At 41.1% G+C, this 7,396-nt stretch overlaps 1 protein-coding gene across 1 annotated transcript in view; it reads left to right on the top strand.

Annotated features, from left to right (window-relative positions):
* Nucleotides 1-7,180: 7,180 nt before the first annotated feature.
* LOC110314009 (ubiquitin-conjugating enzyme E2 D4-like) overlaps nt 7,181-7,396 on the top strand; it is a 927-nt gene continuing 711 nt past the window's right edge. The window contains exon 1 of the mRNA XM_021188483.1: nt 7,181-7,374. The gene's annotated coding sequence lies outside the window, so the exon portion shown is untranslated. The remainder of the gene's footprint in view (nt 7,375-7,396) is intronic.

The following is a 7,396-nucleotide window of genomic DNA, read 5'->3' as shown; positions in this document are numbered from 1 at the left end:
AGACTCCAAGCATTTCACACATATTTTCTTTTTTTTAAAAAAAAAATAGTTTTGTTTAATTTTAATTTTTATCTTTTAGGAGCTTTGTCAAAGTTTCAAAGACTAGCTTTGACACCACAGGGTAAACCGAGGTAGGAAGGGAGGTGTGGCATCAGTGATTGGTGTTTATGTCATATATATGTTTGTGTGTGTATACATATACACATATACACATATACTTATATACATATATATAAATATACATATATACATGTATACATGTTGCCTTAGTTAGGGTTTTTATTGTTGGGTACAGATACCATGACCAAGAACTCTTATAAAGACAATATTTAATTGGGGCTGGCTTACAGGTTCAGAGGTTCAGTCCATAATCATCAAAGCAGGAGCATGGCAGCATCCAGGCTTGCATGGTGTACAAGGAGCTCAGAGTACTACATCTTGATCTGAAGGCTGCTAGTAGAATACTCACTTCCAGACAGCTATGATGAGAGTCTTATTGTCCACACCCATAGTGACATATCTACTCCAAAAGGCCACACCTACTCCACACCTTCTCATAGTGCCACTCACTGGGAAGACCATTTACAAACCATCACATATGTATACACATATACATGTACATGCACCCCCACATACACATACACACATACACGTGTATACATATACACAAATCTGGTGTTTGGAGCAGACTCCAGCACACTTTATTTCTTTCTTCCTTAGCTTATATATCCCAGCAAAATCTTTCAAGGAGATAAAATTACAGTGTGATTGCATTTTTCTTCTAGTGAATGACTATGAAAAAACAGTAAGTTCCCTCAATGCTTTTACATGAAAATAATTACATAATATAGGAAAAGAAAACAAATTATTCCCAACAACCCATGTATATTCATAACTAAGCAATTTGTTATAGATTAACAAAGTGAGAGCAAGCAAGGTAGTTTTCTCATCCAGTTTCTCCTACTAGCAGACAGTGAATTGGAGTGACAAAGAAAGGATAATTTATTTTATTATTTATCTTTAAAAGTAGTCTCATGAGAATCTGAAAGAAATCATAAATCTAAACTTTTTAAGAAAAGCAAGCAGTCATAGATATTTTAAATCTTCAGAATGTGAATCTACTCATCAGCAATTTTTATTAAATTTGTTAAATTAAATTTTATTGAATTATTTCTGCATATCAGGGAACTGAGAGCAAAATCGTGTAAAAGAGATCAATCATCATCATCACATCCTCAGAGAGAGTCACATCAGTTGAGGCTCTTCTCTGACCTTTAAAAAAACTTACCTTAACTGTTAAGACTGTGCCTTTCTGAATTTCAAAATATTCCTTAAGATTTTTATCATTAGAGCAAGTAGCAAAACCATCTCAACCTAGCTTTACTAACAAATTTAATTTTCCAAATGCTTTTTGAGGGTCCTGACCATCTGTCTCTAAGTTCTATTCTAGGGTAATGATTAATCTGCTCCAGCAGCAATGCCTGAAAGAGAGCAGGCATTATTACTGTGAATGACAGATATACTGCTCAGTGACAGAAACGAAGCCCACTTAGAGTTTTCATACAATTCTTAGATTAAGAGGGATGTGAAAGCAGAACAAAACTCAATGTTAAGTATTTACAGCATAATTGTTTGTGCTTTTAATCATATAACGTCATCATGCTTTTGTTATCTGTTCAGAATTCATTCCCCTGTGAAGGTTTGCAAGTTGTACTCTTGGGTTATCTGTTAGATTTTTAAAAATTAACTGGTCCATATATTTAATCAGAATATACATAAAGACTAAGAGATGAAATATAGCGGATCTTTCTTTGTCTTCTACAGCTGACAGTTTGATTTTTTTTTTTTAGAAATAATAAACAGCAAGTGAATTTTAGTGATTTGATTTCACAAATTGAAAAGCCACATGACTGAAGTATATAAAATTTAATTTTGACATTTTGATTTTAATAGTGTAGTGGCTAGTTTTGTGTCAACTTGGCACAGCTGGAGTTATCACAGAGAAAGGAGCTTCAATTGGGGAAATGTCTCCACTAGATCCAGCTGTAAGGCATTTTCTCAATTAGTGATCAAGGGGGTGTGTCCCTTATGGGAGATGCCATCTCTGGGTTGGTAGTCTTGGGTTCTATAAGAGATCAGGCTGAGCAAGCCAGTGGAAGCAAGCCAGTAAAAAACATCCCTCCATGGCTTCTGCATCAGCTCCTGCTTCCTGCCCTGCTTGAGTTCCAATCCTGACTTCCTTGGTGATGAATAGCAGTATGGAAGTGTAAGCTGAATAAACCCTTTCCTCCCCAACTGCTTCTTGGTCATTATGTTTGTGCAGGAATAGAAACCCTAAGACAAATTGGTACCAGTATAGTTGGCTATTCCTGTGACAACCTGACCATGTTTTGGGGAGGGCAGTGGAAGGAATTTGGAACTTTGGGCTAGAAGACCCATTCTGTGTTAAGAGCTCTGTCAGATGTTGTGTAGGAGCTTGGAAGATAATGTTGAGAACAGTGCAGAAGATGGAGGCCTGGCTTGTGAAATTTCAGAGGGAAAATTAGACTCTTTTCAGGGCCATTGCTATTTTGGATTGTGAAGATTCTGTGGTTCTGGTTAGCTGGGGCTGAAGAATTAGTTGTGATTAACAAGATACCAGAACGACTAAAGCAAAACCTTTGCAGACTGGGACTATTGATCCTGGTTAGCTGGAGCTAAGAAATTAGCTGTGATTAAGAAAAGACTGGCATCATTGAGGTGACATCGTCTGGAAAGTGTTTTCTGAGAGCAAAGAGGCTGTTTTTCAGAGATAGCTAAGACTGTATCTTGTGCTGTGGCTGGACTTGGTAATGCATAAGAGTTACTCAGGTGGTACTGGTTTTGAAGGCATGAAGGGGTCATGCAGAACAGCTGAGGCCATGGAAGCACTGTGAGAAGCCATGGAAGGCTATTGGTGAAGGTGCAGCCTCAGTTGCAATTGATGGCCCAGGACTGAANGGGTCATGCAAAGGAGTTGAGCTTGGCACCATAAAGACAGCCTAAGAGAGGCTATTGTTGAAGCCTAGTTACAGTAGAAGACAGCAGCATTTTGGTGATGCCAGTATCATGAGATGATCACCAAGAACAGCATCAGCAGTGAAGTACAGGCAGCTGGAGCTGGAGCTGAGAAGACAAGGTGTGTGCTACGAAGGGCAAGGCTGGAGAAGTGACCCAAGCCCTTGGAGGAGCCCAGAAGATAATGAGTTGGATCCTAGACATTGGATAGCTGGAGATTGACTTTTGCTTTTGATTGTGACTGTGTCCTGTTATTTTTCCCTCTTGAAGGAAGTTTTTAGCGAGGCCCACAGTTAAGAGACTTTGAATTCTAAAGTACTTTGTATTTTAAAAGATACTGGATATTTTAAAGGGATTGAATTTTAATATGTAAAGACTGTGGGACTTTTAAAGTTATTTAAGATCTTGGGGATGAATAAGAATTAAGGGTTGAAGCTTACTAGGGATGTGTTTGTGTGTCAAGTTGACAAGGGGTCAATTGTAAAGGCTAGTTTTGTGTCAACTTGACACAGCTGGAGTAATCACAGAGAAAGGAGCTTCAGTTGGGGAAATGCCTCCATGAGATCCAGCTGTAAGGCATTTTCTCAATTAGTGATAAAGGAGGGAGGTTCCCTTGTGGGTGGTGACATCTCTGGGCTGGTAGTCTTGGGTTCTATAAGAGAGTGGACTGAGCAAGCCAGTGGAAACAAGCCAGTAAAGAACATCCCTCCATGGCCTCTGCATCAGCTCCTGCTCCCTGACCTGGTTGAGTTCCAATCCTGACTTCCTTGGTGATAAACAGCAATGTGGAAATGTAAGCTGAATAAACCCTTACCTCCCCAATCTGCTTCTTGGTCATGATGTTTGTGCAGGAATAGAAACCCTGACTAAGACAGAGAGTGAAAAGAACAGGTTGTTGTGAGATGCTGGGANAGTAGAAGAGTTGATACTGGAAAACAGGTAAAGTGATTTTCAGTTTATATTTGCCCAAACCATTTATTTACTGAATCAGAATTGAATTGAGTATGCCACAGTCCAACTTGGGAGGAAGATGAAAGAAACCTCAAAGGGGAGGGAGGGAGGGAGGGCCCTGGGAGGGAAAGGGTATGGGGGGGCAGGAAGGGGAACTTGATCTGGTATTGATTGGGTGGGGGAAAAGGACTGAAGCCCTGCAGGCCAGAAGAAAAAATGGAAACAGGCAACCTCAGGAGGTAGAAGGTTGGGGAGGGGGGAACCCTCCAGAATGTACCAGAGAACTGGGAGGTGAGACATTCTCAGGACTCAAAGGGATGGACCCTAGATTAAATTTCCTACAGTGGTGAGAAGGAACTTGTAAAGCATACTTTCAGCAGAAAGACAGGGCATCAAGTGTGGGGTGGAGGTTGCCATCCCACAGTCACATCTCTGACCTGTAATTGTTACTATCTGAAATGGAGAGGAGCCTGAGGAAAAGATGGTCCACCAACAGGTCCAAAGTGGGAACCAGCTCAAGGGGAGACCCCAAGGCCTGATACTATTACTGAGGTTATGGAGGACTCACAAAAAGGAACCTATCATGGCTGCCCTCTGAAAGACCTAATAAGCAGCTGAAAGAGTCAGATGCAGATATTTGTACCCAACCAATGGACAGAAGCAGCTGACCCCTGTGGTTGAATTAGGGAAGTCTTAAAGAAGCTAAGGAGAAAGGTAGTCCTGTAGGAGGATCAGCAGTCTCAATTAATCTGGACCCCCAAGATCTCTCAAACACTGGACCACCAAATAGGCAGCATACACCAGCTGATATGAAGCTCCCAACACATATACAGCAAAGGACTGCCTGGTCTGAGTTCAGTCAGAGAGGATGCACCTAACCCTCAAGAGACTGGAATCCTCAGGGATTTTAGAAGTCTGGTGAGGTGGGGTGTGGGGGTGGAGATGGGGACATCCTCTTAGAGTCAGGGGGCAGGGTGGAGGTATGGGATGTGCAACACTCAGAGGGTGGGCTGGGCTGGGAATAAAATCTGGCGTGTAAAGAAAAAAAAAGAAATACAAAAACCAATATTACTGTTCTGAGCAATAAAAACAAAACATAGAAAATGAGGCAATCAGTTGTCCAGCTCAAGTGCTATATCAATCGTTTGAAAGTTTTTGGGGTTTTCCTTGCTATGGTAATTCTTAAATGTCCTCACAAGATGACACTTTTAATGTTTGCTCTCTAGTGCACGATAACATTTGAGGAGTCTGTAGAATTTTAGGGATGCACACTCTAACTTGCAGACATAGGTCACGAAGAGTAGGATTAGAAGGTTCTTGTCCAGCTTTTGGTTTGTGGTTGCTCTGCTACCTAATCCATTACAAACTGAGGTGTTTGTCACTATGAACTCCCCTGTACTTCCCCTAAATGATGGACTGAGCCTTTCTGAAACCATAAGGCAAAAATGAAGCTTCCTGTAAGCATCGTCTGTCATTAGTTTTTTCCTTTTGTCCCCAAACGAACTAATTTTTATTAGAATGATATTTTCATTCTGGGTACCTTTGAAAATGAGATTGCCAAAGATCAAACCCATAATATAAAAGTATGAAAGGTTTTTCTTTTTCTTGGAAAACATCCTCTAATTCTCAACATAGAAAGTAAGTCATGTACTACTAAGGTGAAAACTTTAATTTTAAGAAAATTATCTTTTTTTTTTTTTTTTTGGTTTTTTGAGGCAGGGTTTCTCTGTATACCCCTGGCTGTCCTGGAACTCACTTTGTAGACCAGGCTGGCCTCAAAGTCAGAAATCTGCCTGCCCTTCCTCCCAAGTGCTGGAATTAAAGTTGTGCGCCACCACTGCCCGGCTCCTACACTACTTTATATGCAAGAGAATTTTTTAAAAATTAAGAGCAATGTTACCCATCATTACATTAGCTATAACATCTGTATTGGCATTACAATTATTGCTTACAAGTTATGCAAGCCATAGAAAGGACTTATTTTTTTTCTTCCCCCCTTTCTGCCACATTTTTGTTAAAAGTTACATTTTTAACTTCAAAGTTATATTTTTGAAATTTTTAACTCATATTTATTTTTATAAAAATTTAACTGATAGTTATTTTAAGCAATGTTATCACAGCATTAAATTTCCTAAATTTGTACATACTAGATAATATTGTGGAATCACAGCTTTAACACACTTCCCAAGCCCTTTTCCCAGACCACTAGAAATCCAGACAGAGCTCTTTGTTCCCTAAAACCAGCAGGAAGCCTTGTGTCTCTCTGCCTGACAGCTAGCTCAGCAATTATTGCCAGTTGCCCCAGCCAGGCACCCATCTCCCTGTGTTTAGGACCAGGAATGTGCACCAAAATGTAGCTTATGACCCCTTTGTCAATAAATGAATCCAGGTGTTACTTTCCTATCCTCTGAGGAATATTTACCAAAGATAACTCTGCCAGAAGACAAGGTGTAACTCATCCCTGCTCTAATGGTATTTACACAACTCCCCATCTCTTGTGATCTTGCCAAGGACAGCTCCAATGGAGGGGAGCCATAATTCTCTCTTACTCTCCATTTCTTGTGATCTTACCAAGGACAGCTTGGCCAGAGATAAAGCTGTAATTCACTTCTACCCGCTCCCCACCTCCTGTGGATTTGCCTTCAAAAACCCCTACTGTTAAGAAAAGGGGGTCAAACTCTTCTAACTCTTGTGTGAGTTAGGAGTTCAGCCTAGGCTAGCCCACTGGATAAATCTAGTGCAGTTTTGCATCAAGACCAGTGTCTCTCAAGTTTTTGGGGCATCGTCTCATTCTGGGACTAGGGCGAGGGTCTCCCCCTGTTTCGGGGGTCTTACATTATCATCCTTAGGAAACATAAAATTAAGGGCCATAGTGTGTTCACCCTAAAAATATAGAAATTGCAGCAAAACTGTTGTAGTGAGTAGTAGAGGGCACTGACTGCTTTATTCTGAATGGTTAGAAGAGGTTCACTGTGACTCATTAGACCAAAGTCCAACTGCTCTATGAGGCTGTGCAGCACAGCCAGCTTCAGCCATTTTCCCTTTCCCAACATGCTCCTCCCCTACATTATTGTAATGTGAACACCCACAAGGACTTCACGCTAGCCCCACCCGACGCTGACCCCACGTTGCCCTTCATTCTTTATTATGCTCTCTGTGACATCATAGAATACTCTTTAAAGGTTATCCAGATATTCACTGAAGGGGCCCTGCCCTGAAGCACTGCTAGTGGCCTGCTGCTGCCACGAGCTGGAGATAACAGCCTCTCCAAACAGCGGTGCTCCCTAGCAGTTGATTGCCCTCCAGGCATCACAGCCTCCAGCAACCACAGAGGATTCTTTAGCTCTTGGCCCAAAGCAGCAAGAGGGTATCCTTCAAGCCCTACAGGTACAGCTCTCTCTCTCTCTCA

The sequence above is a fragment of the Mus pahari genome, chromosome X (genome assembly GCF_900095145.1).
Source record: "Mus pahari chromosome X, PAHARI_EIJ_v1.1, whole genome shotgun sequence".
Lineage (NCBI taxonomy): Eukaryota > Metazoa > Chordata > Mammalia > Rodentia > Muridae > Mus > Mus pahari.
Note: the sequence above shows the minus strand (reverse complement) of the source record. Positions and strands in the feature narration are given on the sequence as shown.